We start from the raw sequence: 23,015 nt of genomic DNA, 5'->3' as shown, positions 1-23,015 counted from the left end.
AACAGGGTGGATCTCACGGACCTCACGTTCCTCCTATACGTCCGGCTCGGTATGCAGAACAAACAGACATGCAGCATCATTCTTATTGCCTCCACGAAATCAGGAGCAAGGAACTTGTAAAACCTGTTAAACATTACCAGTCATTTACTCAGTAACTAGTCCTTGGAAAATATAAATTATGGCTGTAGATTCTTGTCTATTTACTTTTGGTCTGTACTATATATATATATATATATATATATATATATATATATATATAGTACAGACCAAAAGTTTGGACACACCTTCTCATTCAAAGAGTTTTCTTTATTTTCATGACTATGAAAATTGTAGAGTCACACTGAAGGCATCAAAACTATGAATTAACACATGTGGAATTATATATGGAATTATATACATAACAAAAAATTGTGAAACAACTGAAAATAAGTCATATTCTAGGTTCTTCAAAGTAGCCACCTTTTGCTTTGATTACTGCTTTGCACACTCTTGGCATTCTCTTGATGAGCTTCAAGAGGTAGTCACCTGAAATGGTCTTCCAACAGTCTTGAAGGAGTTCCCCGAGAGATGCTTAGCACTTGTTGGCCCTTTTGCCTTCTGTCTGCGGTCCAGCTCACCCCTAAACCATCTCGATTGGGTTCAGGTCTGGTGACTGTGGAGGCCAGGTCATCTGGCGCAGCACCCCATCACTCTCCTTCTTGGTCAAATAGCCCTTGATGCCTTCAGTGTGACTCTACAATTTTCATAGTTTATTTCAAAATAAAGGAAACTCTTTGAATGAGAAGGTGTGTCCAAACTTTAGACTTTAAACATAAGGGTAAGGTAAGTGTAAGTAGATGAGTAGAATTTTCATTTGTGTATCAAGTTTCTTAACTAAAGTATTGAAAAAGTCTTTTTTAATCTTTCCTACAAGTGTAGTGTTCAATTTACTACCGCTCTGAGGAGCTACAAAACCCAGTAAAACAGGGGTCTAAACATATTTATTACACATTGAGAGGAATGTAATAAGATCCTTATGCGTGAAATCCAGATTGAAACATATCATCAGACCATCACCGCTAACCAATGCCGGCGCTGTAATGTTGTACATGATGATTCAAATAAACATGAACCCATTATTACACTACAAGCTTGAGAAATTAACAAGAAATGAACAATCAGGATGCCGTCAACCACAAGACAACTCCAGCAGAGAAGCTAAATAGATGTATAATTTCAAAAGGTACAAAAAACAGTTGGTCTCCTCTGAATCAATTTACGACAAAGTCTGTGCAGCGATTAAGGCCCTGCTGTACCGAGGCTATGATGGAACACATAAAAGTAAGGCAGGCCACGGTATTTTTAGCGAAACAGCCAATAGAGACCAAAGTAAATAAGAAAAAGTGTAATGAGTTTTAATGCAGCTGCTACCAGGATAGAAAGGCCAATTCTGTGATGTGGAACTACATGAGTGGTTTACGGCAAACTCTTAAGTGACTCTCCTTCAAGCGACATTGAAGTATTCGTTCAAAGACAGCTTGTGATGATTAGCACACAAGAATGGTATCAAAGAGTCAGTTACGGTGAGCGCATGTGAGACATCGAGCCGTGGGAAAGGAGGCCTTCACTCAAAAGGCCCCACAGCACAATGGACAAATTAGAACTGTCAAACACCTGCATGCATTCGGCAGAGAAAACAAGGCATTCAATCTCCTGCATTCGCTGGGACTGGCCAAAGTGCATATTGTTTTAATATTATTTAAAAGTGTGTCATATATTTATAATCATTGTTACTCGAAATTCATGCAAGGAGTGCTTCCGTGGGTAGAGAGAATGCAGACTTTTGTGCAGAGGAAGTGTGTTAAACGCGTATATGTGGGACGGGGAGTTTAGCCTCTGCAAACTTTGTCTAATTCATATTTTCAGTCTAAACCATGAGAGGGCCTGTAATATTAGACACATTATCTTGGGGGTAAATTACCCGGTTGCACTGCCATAGTGTCAATTGGCATTAATGGAAAAAGGCAACAATACAACTACAGCCAAGCAGAGCAACCTGGGTTCTCAATGCATGATTTACAGGCCCAATATCATAACAACATAATATTGCTTGCTAAAAATGAATGTAATTATATAAAATATACATTTATTGAAAAAAGTGCATTAAAATGTTAAGTAGAATACAAATAAGAATAAAGTAGAATATACATTTGTTAATTTATTTATTTATTTTAGTTTTTTCTGTCACATTGTAATTTCCAACATATTTCATGTATCATGTACAGTATTGGAAATTATGATAGCTAGCATTGTGTGAATCACAAAAAAACACCCCATTAATTAATATTTTCAAAATTTTGGGCATTATTTGACAAAATTACAAAATCAACTTTGGGACTGGGACAAAGATTCAAATAAGAAAAACCATATGAATGGCATTAGAAAAGCAGCAAAAATAAAGTAAATGAATTAAAATAAGGCACAGATAGATTTAATGTGACCTTATTAAAACAACAACCCTTGGGAGAGAAAAAGTGCCCAAAGTTGAAGAAACACATAAGGGAGAAAGACAGCAAAAAGATTTATTACAGACACAAAACTAGTCAACTGTGATTTTGCAAATAATAGCTCGGGTCTGTGTTGCAGTCTGTGAAGTTTTTACATGAGAAATCATTGTCAAAAGCTCTAATAACAAACATAATTGCCTTCTGATTTGTCAATACATGACAAGAAAATGTTAACACTATCACTCTATAAACACTTTTTTTGATTACAAAATACACAATAGGTCATGCTGATCAATGTTCATTTGGCTTTATCGGGAATAAACATGTAGATCTCAGCAATTTTCAGAGCTTGCATGCATGAAACCTAATTTCTGCACAAGAACATTTGACGTTGCAGCTCACGTCTTGTGAACAAAAGCAAAAACCATAGGGGAACCCCGAAAGACAACTTTGCAACATTTAGAAATCGCATGGCCTCTCTATAGTTTTATACAACAAAGATTCCTCACCACAATCAACCACAACATCACTTGGTATAGTTTCCATCCTGCATTCTTAGCCAATATCGAGAAAGGGATATTGCAGAGCTGTGAGGTGTCGGTGCCAAATTGAAGAGTTGTGCTCAAAAGTGAAATATCTATCTGAATGTTTACTACAAAATGCATGTTGCAAAATAAGCGGACATATGGCATCTGTTCTGCTGTATTAGTGTCATGCACCTCTTGTTTAAGAGGTTCGCGCTTAAGAGGGATGTCAAGACATGAACATTTTAAAATACTAAAAGAGTTAAAAAGAAAGGGTTGAGTCCCCTGCCTTCCATTAAGCAGTTAAACCAAAGGTAAAGGGCATACTGGGGGTAAGCGGCAGAAGACCTTGCTTTCACTTTAATGGAATCGGCTTTTTAACAACACTTTTTTTTTGTGTTAAATACAGTCCGTGTCAGGGAGATGCGTCCCACCCATAAAGCAAGCGCAATGACAACGTACAGTGGGCACTAACGCAAGGACATAGTTCATAATGCCATTTTCTGCAATTCCCAGTTGATTAGGGTCATTATGTTGGATCCCTGATTTATGCTGTCATTTCCTCTCACCCTATCCTGCATCAATGAATCTTAATGAATTGGTAAATAAGGGTGAGGATTACACTCTGCAACACCGAAACATTCCTCACCCTCTGTGTTACCAGATTTATGGAGCCAATTAGGGGCTAAAGGAGAAAATTGGCTAGCAGGAAAATAATATTCTTTATGGTACAAAATGGAAAAGCATTCGTGCTGAAGGGCAATTGTATTGTCAGCATTAAGTCCATAAAATATCCCCTCCACCCAGAAAATGAGAGAGAGCGACAGACTTGTGGGGAATCTTTTTAAAATTACCAAAAGTAATCACCTTTTTTTTTTTAGGAAAAGTGTTTTATTCATCACTTTACAATGAGGCTGTTTACCAATGAAGCCTGAGACTCTAAACACAAAACAACCAATTAAACTATGAAAAATACATTGTCCTGACTACCATACACACACAAAACTGGTCAAAAGTTTGGAAGCAGAACAGTTTTTTATGTTTTTTTTTTACAGGAGTTTCTTATGCTCATCAAGACTGCACACATATATATATATATATATATATATATATATATATACACACACACACACACATATACATATACATATACACAATATCGGTCAAAAGTTTGTGATGAGTAAGACTTTCTTTTTTTTTTATACACACACACACACACACACACACACACACACACACACACACACACACACAGTACATACATAAATAAGCAATTACGAGAATTAAGATGGTGACACTGTAGGATTTACTGCGAGTGGATTAAGGAGCTGTCGAAATAAACGTGATAGTGTAAAAAGGGATTTAATAAACACATGATGTGCACCCTGCTCGTCCCATGACCATGTATCATGCACCGGCACACAAATCCCCTTTTAAACCAATCAGTCTTCTCCTTGATCAAAACAACGATTCCCACTGCTGACCCGTTAACCGATGCTGTGCTTCAGTTTTGTAATGTTTTTTTTCTTATCTTTGCTTAGGTGACAAAAAGTGAAAATACAAAAAGACAGGAGAAACACATACATGTGTGTGTGTGTGTGGGGGGTGCAAGTATCTGTGAAAAAAGCCTGAAGAGAGACCCACATCTTGCTATTAATTGCAGCATCTTAGAGGCACACTTAGTGTGCTAACAAGCCTCCTTTATGTATTACATATTGTGGTTAGACTGGGAGCATAACAGTGGCTCTCTTCATCAAACACGCAAAGGCCTGTTATTAGATGGAGGGCTGCGAGAGAGGCTGTGTTAACAGAAGTGGAAAATTAAAGTTGAAGCCAAGCAGGAAAGGCCTTAATTTACTGGCATGTACAGTATGCAAATGGGATTACTCTCTGCTTTACTGCATCATTTATGTCCATAATAACGGCATCTTAATTATGGGACTCAAATAAAATTACAGTGTAATTAGCATATCAAAGTGATTGGTTAAAGTTTAAAACAAATACCTAATTTTCGCTAATGAAAAGCTGTAATCGGCACTCACATAACTCGGAATGAAAACAATCAAAACAAATATGTGTTTTGGAGGGGATGGAAGGTGGGTGTTTTTGTCTCAATTAAACCTGATTAGAGAGAGGCTTATGGAAGTTGTATGCATCTTCAGGTTCCATTTCCTAGAGATGCGCTGATCAAATGTACTATTTCCAAAACTTGCCACTTTGGAGCTCATCAATAAAATACAAAATCACTTCACCACTGATCCAATTGGTGGGAGAGGGGGAAAAGAAGTGAAAGATGCATGTGAGAGAGATGGGGGTGGGATGACGATCTGAGGGCTTATAAACTTACATTTGAAGGGAAGGAAAACACCTCCACTTTCCAGCCAAATTATTATGAATAATGACATTTAACGACTGCCATTTACCGAAAGCAACTGCACCAGAAATGACAGCACTGCAACCCAAATCATCCCACAAAAACCCTCAAACCCAGACTTGGCGGACCACAAAAACACAGTTTGTGTCATATTTTGCCCCCATTTTTGATCCATAGCTTTAAGACTTTCATGTCGCCACATTATTGATCTCATTCCGAATTTATGACGCACTTCTCCGTTCTCAGAGCAAAATCTGAGGTCTTAACTCTCAGACATAAGTCAATCTCTCCTCACCAACCCCCAAGGACTTGGGTCTCGATTGACTTCGCCAAACCACACCAACAAATGAAACAGAGCCTGTGCACATTACTCTTGAAATTTAAAAGAAGTGCTATTTTATTTTATTCACTGAGGAATCCATTATAGGCCGTATTGCTAAGAAGTATGTAAATGATGTGCCTTTCAAGGTAGAGTCAGGGCAGAATCCGCTCCATCAACTAATGACACTGCTCATTACATGCAGAACAGAGCGGAATGAAAGTGCTCCTGTCCGTGGCAGCGTCTACTCTGTATAAATCCCTATGAAATGCTAATATCTCACTTCTAATTAAAGGATACCAAGTCCAAATGTACCTATGTGCCAGTAACATAAATTGTATTAATGTTTTTTTTTCTCTCTGTTGCAGCCATGTCTAGGCTTCATTCCTTTAATTCATATTTAATACCACCGCTGCTCAAGCATTCTTCTTCTCTTTTTTTCTTTCTTTCTTTTCTTCTTTTTTCGATCACTTGTGGCCAATGATTGCAAACAGATGCTCATTGTGAGCTGAAGCATCATTATGGGGTTGTGAAACTATAGTTTTTTGCAGGTGCACGAGCGTCTGGCCACACAGACATTTGCACAAACAGACTCATGCACACATGACGTGCTAATACTATCAGAAAAAACACCACCAAGTAAACCGGTATGGCCTCTCTGAGCCTGTACAATTTTACTGAATCTACACATGTCTGCATGTAAACATGTTTACAAAAAGTGTGCAGCCATTCTACGAATTCAACCTTGAAGTCTGCAAACAACAGCCACACAAAGTTCATTAAGAGAAGGTTAAAAACAATGCCGTTCCCTTTTGCCTGAAAGGCCGAGCTGGCTTAGTGCATTGCTTTTTCTAAAACACAAAACGCAAGGAAAATTGATCACTTTGGTATCATCATTGAATTAAAAAGCCTACATAATGGTTAGTGTGAAATACGGCCTAATTAGGGCTTTGGTTTTATAGCGCCTGTTAACGTAGTTATCACTTACAACATTGTAATGTCAAAATCAATACGGATTATTTATGTTCTATCCGCCTCCATTCCACGAGGTGACAATAGTTTATCTGTCCTTGCACTTATTAGGCAGGATTGAGCCAGACAGCGTTTGGAAAAAAAGAACCAAAACTCAATATATGCGTCATTGTTCATATGGTATTACTCACACAACCAAACCTAATCAAAGCAATTTATTCCAGCCTGAAAGTAGCAAAACACTTCACAGCAAAATATAGTTTCTGATTTCACTACTGTCTGCTATAAAAAGAAAAAACAGTTCTATTTGTGGAACATGAGGGGAGAAAGGGGGAAAAATATTAATTATAAAATCAGCTGTTTAAGTAAATCTCATCTTTTAGTAAAAACTGTCAAAAAAAGTTAAAAAATTAAATCCTAAAATATTGAAAAAACGTTATAATACTACATAATGTTATAATATGCTTAAAGAAAATGAAACCTGTTTTTGGACCACTCACAAATTTATATTAAAATTTTCATACACCTTCGTTTACCAACTCTGATTACCAAATAAATAAATAAATGTGAAAGAAATATAGAGATAGAGCAAAACAGAGATCAATGGATGTATGGATATTTGTAGTCAATTATTAATGTTTCAATTTATTAAACTCCCCAAAATATAAAAATCCACAAAAAGATAATGGCACTAAAAAATATTGGTATGTTTTTAGGCAAAAAATTATTTTATCATCAACATATTTTAGATTGTACATGCTTTTTTTAAATATTATATTAGTTGAAAAGAATATTACTCTTCTAATAAATTAATATAACATGGTTCCGTAATATTCACCTACACAAAGAAACAATATATGTCAAACTTGCAAACATAAATGTAAAGGAAAAAAAGAATGAGGAAAAAAGTAAAAAGTAATTCATATGCAGGGAATAATACCACAAAAATCTCATCTCCATTTAAAGCCATGTTATGAAAATATACCCATAGATAAGGTGTAGCCTGCACTGAAGTGTCTGTCTGATTCAGATCTAAGGTTACAGTGGCTGACCTTCAACATTCCTCAATGTCCCAGAATGCCATTCATCTACAGCTGCAGATAACGCTGAGTAAATATCATAAGCATGAGGATTTTAGGATTGGGGTGAGGCCGGCCACATCCTTAACCTACAAGGAAGAGGCCGAAGAGAGATCTACCCTTTAAGGGCCCTTTCCTTTTTTGTGTAAAAACACAAAAAAATGAAGGAGCCATGTCCTGTCATTTTTCTTGGCATTAAAGTTTTTCTTCATCCCTTTGATGAAGGCTACTTCAACTAATCACATAAGCTACGTGTTCTGAAAACCTGCATTAAATCGACAGGATTCTTATCCATGTTACAGACACGAGCAGAATGAAATTCCTAAAGATACTCACCAATCAGAGAAGAGAATAAAAGAGCTTGATTGGTCGGATAGCGCTTGAGGAGTCTCGTGTATGAGGGTGCAGCAGAGAGAACCTGCGACTGCACTAATCTGTTCTGAAACACACCAACCCTTATCCCCTGCTGATATATACCTAAACAAGACAAACACAGGCAACCAGTGAACAGGCAACCACAACAAACAAAAGAGTGAAAGACTGAAAGAGAGAGCAAGAGAGAGAGAGAGAGAGAGAAACAAGACGAAAGAGAGAGAAGTACTATTAAAGCCATTTACTAGAAAAAAGCTAAAGTAATAAGTACAAAAAGCACCTTAAGCTTAACCCCAAAAACTAAGGATACTAAAGAAATAAACATTTTTAATACAAATCTTTCAAACCAAAAGATCCTATTCATAATTTCATGAAAGTTTTGCACATTTTTTTTTATTCTAACAGCCAAAATAAAATAAAATAAATAGAATAATATAATATAAAATAAATACAAAATAAAATAAAATACAATTTAATTTTTTTTTATTAAATAAACGATTCTTTTAGAACATTAAGAAATTTATAATCATATTTTAATGACAATTAAGACAATTTCTTCCTAAACATCATAATGCCAATATAAAATACAATCTGAGAAAATGAACCAAAAATGTGACCCTTGACCACAAAACTAGTCTTAAGATATTTTTGCACCCTCAGATTCCAGATTTTCAAATAGTTGTATCTCTGCCAAATATCGTCCTATCCTAACAAACCATACATCAATTGACAGCTTATTTATTCAGCTTTCAGATGATTGATATCTCTTTTTTTTTTTTTACAAAAAAATGACACTTAAGACTGGTTTTGTGGTCCAGGTTCACAAATATTGATAATGACTAATGAATAATAATACAATAGTAACACTAAAGTTGTGTTATACTGTATATCTAATTATATTTTTTTCCATATATAAAATAAAACAAAATAAAAATAACATTTATGGAAAATGATCTATCCTGCACTAATTTTTGTCCAAGCAAATGCTCTCTGAAATTTGAATGTCCCCTTGACTTAATGAAACTGACTGTTCATGATGTAAACTAAAGGCTATTGGCTTCTGGCTTTCTTGAAATGGCCTGCCAAACTTCCTGTTTTAATAGGAAACTGGTTAATGCAGCAAACGCATTATGAAGCCAATTTCAAAAGGAAGGATGAAATACGAATGGCTGTAGCAAGGGAAAAAGCCTGAATATCATTAGCAATCACGCACCGAGACGTGGGTGAGGAGGTTGAATAATGTAATAATGAGAGGCAAGGCCTGTGACATTTGTTTCTCAAAAAGTGGCAGTTTAAAGGCCTCTACCCCAGTCCGGGCCCCTGGCCTTCCCTCTGAAACCATATTAGTACGTGTATGCTAAAGTAAACAATCGCATAGTTGCAATGAGATGTTTTCAGTCCTGGACTAAATTTCTTTGCCCCCCCACCCCCCCATGTCTTTTTACTTTTTTCCCCTCCCCCGAGCTTAGGAAGGCTGTGTTTATGAATAACAACTAAAGCAGCCGGTCCACAACCTGGTGCAAAACACACGGACACAGATCAGCTTTTAACATGCCTGTTCACTTTATTTGTTTGATATGTTGAATTACCTTTTAGTCTACAGTAAGAAAAAAATCTGGGACAAGTAAAATGCATGATATTTTGTCCTTACAATAACATTAATTTAAGGTATTTTTCAGTATTAAACAGTATTTTATCCCAAACGATTACAAATTACAGCCCAGAAAAAGTTTGAAAGAGAAGAATTTCTTCACTCAAAGCAAGCTCTTTGTTGTTGTTGTTTAATGTTTGCAGACCTCCCAGAATCATAAAGCATTTCAAATGATATTTCTACAATCTCAATATACATTGCCACAACCTCAATAAGATAAAATATTATTTTAATATTTCATTTAAAAAAACCTCTAGTTTACTATATTTTATAATATATTATACTCAAAAGTTTAATTTTATATTAGCATCTCTTCCATATTTAATATAAGAATGGTCAGTCAAAAACATTTTTACGATTTTCAGTTTAATATTTTGAACCAAATAAATAAATGAATTTTGAATCAGAAATTTTTTTTGACACCCTGAAACCCAGTTTAGAAAAAAAGCTAACTTAAAGCACCATTAAAACAGTACTAAAGTAGGACCTTTGTATAAATCAACCAATTCAATATATATCTAACTATAAAAAAAAAAAATATATATATATATATATATATATATATATATATATATAATTTTACATTTTTAATAGCATAGCAATAGCATAAACAATTCTGCAATTCCATTTGGTGCTTCTCTCTCTCTCTCTCTCTCTCTCACACACACACACACACACACACACACACCTTTCAAATGCAAGCTGTTTATTAACTTAATGTTAAAGCTATTCCATTAAGCAGATAGGCCCAGGTGCTTCATCCCTAAAAGGGATTTTAGTTCCTCAAATAAATACCATGGCAAGGCACTGCCAAAATGATATTGACCATAAATATAACAAATATCAGATAGAGAACAATAAACATCAACTTATGTGAGTCACTATGGGCATATAATTTAAATTTCATTGAACGCTGGGCGCTTAAGATGATTTATGAACATGATTTGATCATTGTAAGGTATATTTTTTAAGGAAGGCAAGCTAAGACTAAGCCCATATAATAATAATAATAATAATAATATTAATAATAATTCATTACATTTATATAGTGCTTTTCTAGGCACTCAAAGCGTTTACATTGTCAGGGGGTATCTCCTCATCCACCACCAGTGTGCAGCATCCAACTGGATGATGCGACGGCAGCCATAGTGCGCCAGAACGCCCACCACATACCAGCTTACTGGTGGAGAGGAGACAGAGTGATGAAGCCAATCAGCAGATATGGGGATTGTTAGGAGGCCATGATGGTCAGAGGCCAATGGGCAAATTTAGCCAGGATGCCGAGGTCAAACCTCTACTCTTTTCGAAAGACTTCCTGGGATTTTTAATGGCCACAGAGAGTCAGGACCTCAGTTTAACGTCTCATCCGAAGGACGGTGCTTGTTGACAGTATAGTGTCCCCATCACTACACTGGGGCGCTAGGACCCACACAGACCACAGGGTGAGCACCCCCTGCTGGCCTCACTAGCACCTCTTCCAGCAGCAACCTAGTTTTCTCAGGAGGTCTCCCATCCAGGTACTGACCAGGCTCAGCCCTGCTTAGCTTCAGTGGGAAACCGGTCTTGGGCTCCAGGGTGATATGGCTGCCGACTTATGTTCAACAATGTGCTAATGATTTCACTTTCGTACAACTAAAGTGAGTTCAACTGTGTGATGTATTTACATTGCTAGTACAGAGAAAACAAAACGACTAGAGAAAAAAAAAAAAAAAAAACGCAACCTTACTTAAGAAAAAAAGAAGCAAATGCATTAATTTGATGTTGGAAGCACCATCTATAATCATGATATTGTTCAATTTGACCCATTTAAAATACGGTCATCTCTTTTTAGTTGGATGAAGAAACTGAAAAGTGATGGCAAAAAATAAGAGCGAAAAAAGAAAAAAAGAGTATGTCTTCAGATAAAAAGAAGACAAACTGAGCTTTGTGATATATGTGACAAACACTCTCACACACACTCCTCGCAGAGCGTTTTTGTGGACAGATTTCCCCTTTCATCTCTCTGAAGACAACTCTGACAGAAGCCGAGACTGCTGCCTGCCTGACTGCCATCACTTCCATTCAGTACAAAGATTCTGTCATGAAAACTCGCTCCGACACAGTGACAGACCAACTATATCAAAGCCTTTCCTCCTCTAGGAGAACAGAATTCATTAAGTTATCAATACCAAGACAAATATAATGGATTTGTAATTGTCATTTTCTAATAAGCATTTATTAAGAGAAATGCCTCATTCTACACTTTTAAACAGCATAAAAAAAAATTTCAAGTCAGTAGAGGCACAGAACTGTACAGCCTAGTACCTTTGCCTTTTTCAGATTTTAAGTTTACTGTTTTAAGCCAAAAAAAAAAAAAATGTAACCAGTTTAGAAATTTTTAGGAGACATCCTAACTTAAAGCACCATTAAAGTAATCCAAATGTAGGACCTTTGCATGAATCAACTACCAAAGCAATATGTTTGATATATGCCATTGTTAAATAAGTTATCTTTCCATACAAAGCAGTGTGCATTACATTAACTGCACACGCAAAACCATAAGATAAAACCATTAAATATGTTAGATAAAATGTTATTTAACATAAGAATTATCTAGAAGGAAAAGAAGCTAGTTTAAAAACAGATTATGGTTATTTGGATCTGTTCCACATTTGAGATATTTTCCTTTTTGACGGTTTCCAATCATACAACATCATAATAATAATAATTTATACAACAGTACCAATAAAAAAAAAGAAAAAAAAAAAAAAGAAAGAAAAAAAAGTATGTTTTGGACACCATGGCAATTCCAATATCTATAATTATTGTAATCGTCCATACAGTATTTCTAAGGTATTATCATTAAAAACTTGAACACTGAAAGAAAATGCTGACACTTTCATGATAAAAAAAAAGCTAGCACTAATTCTTTCGTTTCAGATGTTACCGCTCTAAAAATTATTTTTATTACAGCAGTTATATAAACCTCTCTGGAGTTATGCACATGGGCGCATAAACAACTGTGTGACTAGCATAAGCATTTAACTTTCTCCTTAGCAATCTCCCCCGTGTGGCGCTTTAGCCATGCTGGCTTGTTTATTATGTTCATAGCTTTGGCAGAAAAAGAGATTTAAGTGAACTCCTATGAATCGGAAGCACTTGTAAATGCATAGAAACACACTCAGCTGTAGAAACAGGGGAATTAAGGGCTTATCAAATGCTAATGCTAATACAAAGCAATTTTCAACCTGATCCTGATACACAGAATTACACTTTTTTTATTTTTTATTTTTGTAGTAAGCAATAAAATGTACTCAGAAGAGCTATTACATAGACCCTAATCCCCCCCTGCACCCTAAAATGCATCAATATACAACTTTTCATTTAGTGTTACCTCAGAATTTCCATCTTTGTGGTTGCCATAAAATGAGAGGATGAGGCAAATAAAGTAAATAATCAAGTGTATGATCGTCAGAGGCATTCCAATTTAGCCCTTGGCAGGCGGCACACAGCATGCAAATATAATATTTTCCCCTGCTGTTTAGCTCTCTGAAAATGTACTGTGGATATACACTCACTTTAACTTATGGAAGTGTGGTTGAGTGGGGATAGGACTATATCAGTCATCCATATAGAAGTAAATGTGTTTCTGCCGGGGAGTGGGCTGAATTAAATATATAGGTACTTTAAGTCTTTTTGCATTAGAACAAAGTGTATGATAAATCAAAAAAGTCTGCAAGTCAATAAAGTTATCAAATCCAAAATTAGTTTAATGATTATGATTGGCAGTTTTTTTTAGAAAGGATAGAAAAAGGGAGATAAACTTACACCAAAATGCCCATTTGTGCAAAAGCACTGAAGAAAACTCACAGGATAGGCGGATAGGAAAGTAAGCAGGTAAATAAAGTAAGTAAATAAATACTATTATTATGATTTTTTTTCCCATGAAAATATCAAATCTTGTCAAAGTCAGTAGAACTCTGGGTAGCTGAAATAATAATAATAATAAATAACGTACTCGGTTACTAACGTAACCTCGGTTCTCTCTAGAAGAGGGAACGAGTACTGCGTCTTATCTAAGACGCTACGGGAAAAGTCTCTTTTCACGAAACACTGAAGCAAAAAATTATCCTTAATTTTGAATTATTGTAAAGCGCATTTGCAGCAGCACACAGCCATAGGCGAGACGGCTCGCTCGCTCATTGGCTGCTCTGCGGCAACTGCACAAGCCTATCGAGCGCAGGCTGATGCAACATCAGACCAATGAGACCGCCGAAACGGGTGTGGCCTAGCCCTATAAAGGGAGCTCGAAAAGGCTGACTCACCTGATTTATTTCATCGCCGAAGCGAACCAGAGTGAATCGTACGCACGGCAGAGAGAGAACCGAGGTTACGTAAGTAACCGAGTACGTTCTCTTACGAGAGTTCTCTCGTACTGCGTCTTATCTAAGACCCTACGGGAACCCTATGGCGTCAACTATCCATCTGGATAGGCTCTGTCTCGAAACAGCCATTCCCTTGGAACGTCCACTGAATGAGACAAACAGCTGCTCAGTCTGTCTAAAGACAGCAGAGCGAGACACATAAGCTCTTAAAAGCCCTAATGGGGCAAAGAAGACTCGAGTCTCCATCCTCTCCTGACACCGACAGGGCAGACAGGGAAATAACCTGAGCCCGAAACGGCGTGTTGAGGGATTTCGGGACATAACCGTGCCTAGGTTTGAGTATGACCCTTGAGTCATTAGGCCCAAACTCCAAGCACGTCGGGCTCACCGAGAGCGCGTGCAGGTCACCCACACGCTTCACTGAAGCGAGAGCCAACAAGAACACTGTCTTGAATGACAGATGTTTGAGGCTAATCGTTCGGATAGGCTCGAAAGGGGAACCTTTCATGGCCTCCAAAACCGTCGAGAGGTCCCATAAAGGGATTGACGGAGGTCTGGGAGGATTCAGCCTCCTAGCTCCTCTAAGGAAGCGGATGACCAAATCGTTCCTTCCTATTGACTGACCGAGCGTTGTCTCAGAAAACGCTGCGATAGCCGCCACGTAAACTTTGAGCGTGGATGGGGCTCTGCCCTTATCCAACAGATAACCTGACCTGAGTCGCTTTTATGGGCGCGAGCCCTGTGTGAAGGGCTGTGCTTATATGTGGAGATGGGCACTGAGCAGTGGGCATCGTCACTACATGTATAGCACCATCGGCCGTGGCCGGTACACCAGAAATTACACCTTTTTCGGGAAATATCTGGGTAGCCGTGATAACGGTTTTTGTGTGCAGCCAAGCAGGCAACTGTACAGGCTTGTGCATTGCAAAAAACGCTGAGACAGTCACAAACCCTGGAACTGAAACAGCGGCGCGCTTGGGTGAGAGTTCGGCCGCGGCGGGACTCGTACACCGGCGCTTTCCTAGGAATGCTAGGATGGCTTCGGGGCTTCCGGCCTCACCGTAATCCTCTGCCGTGGTCCCCGCAGCGCGGCCTGTGCAGCAGATTTAGTAGCGAAGCACTCCTCAAATCCGCGAGACAGATAGCCTCAGGTCCCATCTCGTCCAGCTTACGGAGAAGATCACCCTGGAATATCTGCAGCCATCGTGTGTAGTGCAGACTCAGCCTGCCCAGCAGCAGAAAAGATCCGCGCGAGCAGAGATGACGTCATGCGGCAGGCTTTAGATGGCAACACCGCTTTCGTCCGCCGTCCAGCAGAGGGCGGGCAAAGGTGCGTAGCTATCGCCTGTTCCACCGGCGGAAGTGACTGGTAGTTCCTGTTTTTAGCATCATCCAGTGTGGAGAATGCTAGTGAGACAGACGAACGAGTTTGCGCTGAATATGGAGCGTTTCAAGCCTTTGCCACCTCTTCGTGAAGCTCAGGAAGAAATGAGGCGGGCTTTGAGTTCGGAGAAGTACGCTCATCCGAAAGGAAACTACCATCCAGCCGGGAACGAGAGGGGGGCGCTGGTGCAGACCACTCGAGGCCGAGGCTCGTCGCGGCCAGCGTGAGCACTCGCATCGGCTCCTTCTCGATGTCAGCTCGTCTGCTGGGCTTCTGAGCAGAAGGCGCGAGTGAGGGCATCTGCCGTCATCGAGCGCGAGCGCTGCATGATCTTCACCCAGGCAGGAGACACAGAAGACGCAACGGTCTCCCTCGCTGAGTGGGGCTCTGCACGAGCCGCAAGAAGGCATCTTAAAAAAAGACGCAAGCTCTTTTACGAGTGTGTGTCGCAGGGCGAACACACACACACATAAAGAACAGTTGGATATAATAAAATTGAAAAGGATATGGGCGCCGGAACGCGCAGCAGGAACGGCAGTGGAAGGCGGCGTTGGCCAGCGGCTTCAGGAATAGCTCGTCCCGCTGAGATGCTATCTGACGGTGCTTGCTTCTTCTCGTGATCCAACGATGCGTGAGCTTCGCTGAAGAGATGAAAAATCAGGTGAGTCAGCCTTTTCGAGCTCCCTTTATAGGGCTAGGCCACACCCGTTTCGGTCTGATGTTGCATCAGCCTGCGCTCGATAGGCTTGTGCAGTTGCCGCAGAGCAGCCAATGAGCGAGCGAGCCGTCTCGCCTATGGCTGTGTGCTGCTGCAAATGCGCTTTACAATAATTCAAAATTAAGGATAATTTTTTGCTTCAGTATTTCGTGAAAAGAGACTTTTCCCGTAGCGTCTTAGATAAGACGCAGTACGAGAGAACTCTCGTAAGAGAACTTACATGCATACCAAAAGCAAAACTTCTTTGGTAATGTCGCTCAATTAGTTTAAGCATATACCTTAAAAAAAAAACACTTATGCTTAAATAATAAAAAAAAACTGGGGTAAGAAAATATCTTATTTAAGTTTTTCCAATGAAAATAATTCATATTACAAATTAACATTACAGGAAAAATGCACGTAAATTTGTTTCATGGATATTTTTAATGAAAAAGACGACAAAAATACTGATTACTATAAGATTTTATACAGTGTTTGTAGTGAATTATGACAAAAGAGTGAGGTCAACAGACAAAAGAAGGCAGGAGTAGCTTCTTAAGAATGTTTAAATGGTAAGAAAAACAAAAAGATAAAAAAAAAACACAGACATAGTGAACTAGGTTTGCGTATTTGGGTGTGTGTGAATGTGTCTGTAAGCATGAGCTCATGGGAAAGGATGGGAAGTCCCTTCCTTGTCCACCATAATGTCAGAGATAGAACACAGATAGACAAACTCAGACCCTCTCACACCCTGTGCCCTAATACTATACGTGAGCACCCCTACTTCACTACTATGGTTTGCTCCAGTCTCCATGTTAGCTGCTTAGGGCTGTTCCATTCTGGAGCAGACAGGGTGGGAAACCTGTTTGGAATCCAAGTATCGTTTTATACCAAATATTGTTTGATGCCACTAATGACAAAGTTTTTCAAGTTGTAATACCTGGATCATTTAAAAAGTATTATTAGTAATTGACAATGACTGTTTTAAAAATGTTGATTTCTCGGCAACTCGACAGGTACTGATGAAAGCCAAATCCTTCCTCAAAAACCGAGGAACAGATTAAAAACTAAGGGAATAAAAGACCTGTGAAGCTAGGCAAATAAGCCGTCTTGATTAGCGGTAAACTTTGATACAAATAAACAACCTCTCCTTTTCTCTCAACCTTGAGAAAAGTATATAAACACAAGAGCTGAAAGAAATCAAGTGATTCATAAAACTAGATATAGAATAATAGCACAAGTCCTGCCCTCTCTAGTCAACAAACACACAGATGCACACGTGCATCCACATACACAGCTCCACTGGAGTCTAATACCAACAGAGGTGGGTAGAGTACCCAAAAACTGTACTCAAGTAAAAGTAAAAGTACTTCTAGAAATATTTACTCAAGTAAAAGTAAAAGTACTAGTCTTGAATAGTTACTTGAGTAAGAGTAAAAGAGTATCGGATAAAAAAATCTACTCAAGTAGTTAGTTACTAGTTACTTTGGGTCATATATACTGAGCCTATTTTTATTTAGATATATAGATAAAATGTATGTAATGTATGTGTGTGTGTGTAAATGTATATATTTCATCAGCCTTTACTTCAATTTATGTAATTTATTATAAAACCCAGTCTGTTTACTTAAGTAACAGATATAGGTGTCATGCCATAACATATTTTTAATACGACTGACTTTATATTAAATGTGAATTTAACATTGAAAGTTGATGTGATATAAATATTGCTACTAATCTTTCATTGTTCAGAAAGAGAGCAAATAACATTTACATTATTAAAGATAATTTTCACTGACAGTCTATATTTCAATCACTCTCAGAAACTCCCATTAAAATCACTGAAACTGTTAACACTGTGAAATCAATATCTTAATTAAAGATTCGTACACACATCTGCATTTTGTTGTTCCTGCGAGAGAATTCGCCAGAAAGAGGTATCCAGTCAGCGAGCGAGTGAAGGAAGCACCGGCATTTTAGCGATGACTCATCTGAACGCCTCTGATTGGCCAATGCTTTAATAAGCTCAAAAGAATCATGTGTGATTGGTTATAATGCGCAGCGCTGTAAAAACGCATCTATCTTTGGCTCAGCGCCAGCAAGCAATCACAGATCTGAATTTAGCAGCTGATAATATGACTTGCTGAACGTACTTGCACCAGTGTGATTGTATTAAAATTAATAAAATCTTAATCGGCTATTTTTTGTCTTTTGGAAGCTGCATTCAACTTGACTCCCCTCTGTTATAAGCCACACACGTACAACAAACTAATGTCACAGTGGTATCGTGTACTGTAATCGAATGTAGCCCAAGTTATTACCTGTTAAACAGTAGACAGCACACGCTGTGTTCATCTAATAAGGATCTCCATCGCTAGCAAATAATAACCTTTGCAGATTTCAATTCAGTGCAGTTTCAGCCACGTTTTCAACGCTCTTTCTGTTCTTAAACGTTACAACTCCGAGTGAACCACTTCAGACGCTCAGCGCGTGCGGCAGGGAACTGAACGAATCATTCAAACTGATTCATGAACCAATTCACTCGTTTGCCAATTGGTTTGATCAAGCCTTTGAACAGAATTGACTCAAAAGAATGAATCATTCGCGAATGGGCATCGCTCATTGCCCAGAGAAAAGTAGACGGCGCGTTTGGAATAAACTGAAGCGTTATAACATTTATTGCATTAAGATAAAGTAACGAGAGGAGCGTCGCCCACAGTAACGAAGTAAAAGTACAGATTTTTCCCCCAAAATTTACTCAAGTAAGAGTATAAAGTACCCATCTTTAAATATACTCCGAAAAGTATTCGTTACCCCAAAAAATTACTCAAGTAAATGTAACGAAGTAAATGTAACTCGTTACTACCCACCTCTGAATACCAATAATGTGTTTACCTTCTCCAAGGACTTGCTTATTTGCGGCTGTCTTCAGTTCAAGCGCTGCGTTTAACCTCCCTGCCCTGCAGAGACAACCAGCACAGAGAAAAAGCTGTAGATGTTAAAATTACTGCAGCTGTCACAAACCATCAGTCATCTCTGTGCGTAACGTAAATGACATTAAAAGTAAACAATTTTGATAAGCTATTTTGATAGTGCAGACAAACTAATGAGGACTCAACTGTGGACATACCGAATAAGTACATCATCTACTAAACAGAACTTGAGAGAACAGAAAAAAGCACTTTTATCCACAGCATTACTAAACAACTGTTAACATCAATACAGAAATGTCGGATTCATCATCCTTATCAAACCATTTCATTTTCAGGGTTAAACTTTACATTTATTTGAAGTGACAGTAGAGTTTACAATAAATCTGCTGCTAAAACTGGATTATGCACCAAAACAAGTAACATAACATCACACCAATACCATTTTTTGGACATACAAGTTAAATAAAAGTTTGGGGTTGGGTAAGATATTTCTTTTTTTATTATTATTTTAAATTGTAATTTATTCCTGTGACGGCAAAGATAAATTTTCATCATTACTCTAGACTTCAGGATCACATGGTCCTTCAGAAATAATTCTAATGCTGATATGGTGCTCAAGAAAAATGTTATATAATGTAAATGTTGAAAGCAGTTGCACTGCTTAATATTTTTCTGGATACCCTTATATACCCTACCCTATATATATATATATATATATATATATATATATATTATATTAAAAAAAATCAGGATTCTTTGATGAATAGAAAGCATTTATTTGAAATAGAAATCTTTTGAAAAAGTTTTATTTCATTTATTTTGGACATGGTGTCACAGTACTGCCATGAAGTATTGGACACGTAACATGGTAATACCATGGTATTCTTGGAAGACCACGGAGAGCAACATAAAAACCATAATATTTGAATTTCAGTTTCAAAGTATCATTGTATTATCTGTCACAATGTTTTTTTTTCATAAATTACCTCCTCCTAAAAGACAGTGAGACTTACAGTCTCAATATACGCTAAGAGCAAATTCTCACGCTAGACTATTGAGAAAGATACTATAGGCCAGAATCCCTTTGCCATTTGAATAAAAGCATGAAAGCTTATCCGAAAAAATATGCAGTTTACATTTGGCAGTCAAAACAGTGGCTGGCCATTCTTGCAGAGTGCTTCTGTTTATCTCAGGTAAAGTGAGCGCAGATAAAACACACTGGTGCCGCTCGTACAGGTACAGGTACCTGCATCAATTATCTTTTAAACGCCCTTATTAAGGTGGGTAGTCAGCATTTACAGAGACTAAAAGGACCATAAGCATTTTCCATGTATCTTGTGCTGATTCCAATTCATTAGACTTCAATTAACATGTCATCACTGCTGTTATGAATCAATAGCTCTTGGTGACAGGTGATGAATTTTTCAGCTTCAAAAGCTAAACATCATTTATTAAAATCACCTGCTAAGGTCTCAGGTGCTAAATGAGTTTACTGAAATGCCTAATGCTCATTTAGACAAATGTTCTCTCGTCCTAATGACGAGAATGTTTTGCATTGAGAATGTGTGAGAAAGGGGGGTTAGAAAGAAGCACAACAGCAGTTACCTTTCAGTTTTTAGCACCGTAATGTGTTGCTAAATCTACAGCGATCCAGACTGAATGCATGATGTTGGAAGTAATGCTGGTGTTTAGTGCAACGGGGTGGTGGAGGCCCGGGGAGTGAATAAATACACTCATGTGGCTAGACCCAGCTGGAGAAGGAAAAGAACCAGCCTTCTGGTGCTCGGGGAACTTGCTGGGATGATCGGTTCATAGGGCTGTTATGAAGGACACACGGCAACTAGAGAGACAACTAAATGAGCACATGGGCTAAATACTTTCTGAAGATGATAGCAAAGAAACAGACAGGGGAAAAACAACAACTTTAAGTTCTTATGTAAAGGTGTTTCTTCAACTATGGGCAATTTAAGACCTAATTAACTCACTTTTCTAATTCAATAGTTGATCTAACAATGTCCAACAGTGTCTAAAAGTTGATGATGTATCCTAAATACACATAATTGCATATTTTTTACACTCTTTGTATAATTGCACCAAAGTGATATTTACCTGATTTTTTTCTGCTTTGTTCACAGATTATATATACTACTGTTCAAAGTTTGGTGTAAAAAAAAAAACAAAAAAAAAAAACTTATATATATATTTAAAAGTCTCTTATGTTCAACAGGCTGCATTTATTTGATCAAAAATACAGTAGCATTATTACAATTTAAAATAACATTACTGTGATGGCAAAGAAAGTTTTGATGTGACCTTAATTTAACAAAAAAAAAAAATTGTTAAAATATAATAAATTCAATAAAATATTAAGGTAATTGAGGGTAGTTTGACATAGAATTAAATATTAAGGTAGTTTGACATAGAATCATAAACATTTGTATGATCTGTAAAAACTTTGGTCATACATGACAATGATGGTTAGAAATTATATCATGCACATGACTATCAACAATCTCATTTGTAAAACCAGTCCTGAAGAGGACTTCTGCAGAATATTGTTCTTATTCAACCGCATTTGCATCGTACAGCCTGTCGAATCACACACTCGATCTGTTTCCTGGCTAAAACCGAGCCAATCCTAACGGAAAAGGCCCGGTGGTCATTATGAACGCCTCTTCAGTCCATCTAATGGATCATCTCTTTCCTCACTTCACCAAAAACACAAGAGCACATGAATATTTACCACCAAGCAAAGCCATTCCATTAATCGGTTTGCGAATGCTTAAATAGCATATCTGTGGCTACTTCTGCGGCAGGGTCATAAATGAACATTCCTGCTTCATTAGCATATTAATTTATGCAGAGATTGAGTGCAGCTCATAGGCTGTGACCAGCTCTTCTTCTCCACTATTGGCCAAAGAAGCAAATTTATCCAGTGTCAAGCAGTCTGACAAGCACTGCTCAAAAATATTTTAGAATGGTGTTGTAAACTATTAGAGGAACAGTTCACTTCGTACAATAAAAAAAGAAAAGAAAATTTGAAGAACATTCATGTTTCTCTTTCGTATAAAATGAAAACAATAAAATACCAAAAATCACCATAAAAGTAGTCTATTTGATTATAAATAGGTAGTCTATTAGTATATTTAAGATTGATTTATTTTTAACTGTACATAATATTTCCATCCATTTTAGTATTTTTATTTATTTTTACATATCATACAAACCTGTATGACTTTATAAGACTCAAATCATATGGACCTGCGGTCAAAAAAGAAGGGTAAAATAAAGAGTGAATGTTCTTCAAAATGTCTAGATGGACTTTTCTAGGTAAACTTTTATTAAACTTTAAATGTATGTTGAACAAAAGAAAAAACCTTAAACCGCTGAGCTAAAAAAGGACACACGCAATTGAAAAGGAGAAAACAGAAAAAGAGAAACAGCGAATGAGAGACTCAGCAGAGGACATGCTGTGATATCTATATTGAGTCCATTTGTGTTTGTTTTTAGGGTGTGTGCACATGATTTTCCAAGTCACTGTCTGTGCTCTGAAATACAGGAAAATTGCATTACTGACTTTGAGACAAATGCAGCTGTTTACAAAGGCCTGACAAAAAGGTGACTGAACTGAGGTCTCTCTCTCTCTCTCTCTCTCTCTCTCTCTCTCCTACTCACTCTCTCACCAGAGCCTAATTCATTTTATCTATTTCCAAAAACCTGAAAGTCATTTTTGTAATTCGCTTACAAGCAGGCTTCGCCCATTGTTTTGCACATCCACGTTCGTGTAAACAACAGCGGTTTCCGACATGCAAACAGACACAAAATCTAATTTATCTGGGCTTGTACGTGGGTCACTTGAG

At 37.6% G+C, this 23,015-nt stretch overlaps 1 protein-coding gene across 9 annotated transcripts in view; it reads right to left on the bottom strand.

Annotated features, from left to right (window-relative positions):
- LOC132151655 (forkhead box protein P1-B-like) overlaps window positions 1–23,015 on the bottom strand; it is a 158,910-nt gene that overhangs the window by 104,699 nt on the left and 31,196 nt on the right. For 6 of the 9 annotated variants that reach the window (XM_059559927.1, XM_059559928.1, XM_059559934.1 and 3 more), the window contains 2 exons: window positions 19,118–19,182; window positions 8,091–8,231 (listed from right to left, as the gene is read on the bottom strand). The gene's annotated coding sequence lies outside the window, so the exon portion shown is untranslated. The remainder of the gene's footprint in view (window positions 1–8,090; window positions 8,232–19,117; window positions 19,183–23,015) is intronic. The other 3 variants (XM_059559930.1, XM_059559931.1, XM_059559932.1) reach the window with 1 other exon arrangement.

The sequence above is a fragment of the Carassius carassius genome, chromosome 10, assembly GCF_963082965.1.
Source record: "Carassius carassius chromosome 10, fCarCar2.1, whole genome shotgun sequence".
In the NCBI taxonomy this organism is placed as follows: domain Eukaryota; kingdom Metazoa; phylum Chordata; class Actinopteri; order Cypriniformes; family Cyprinidae; genus Carassius; species Carassius carassius.
Note: the sequence above shows the minus strand (reverse complement) of the source record. Positions and strands in the feature narration are given on the sequence as shown.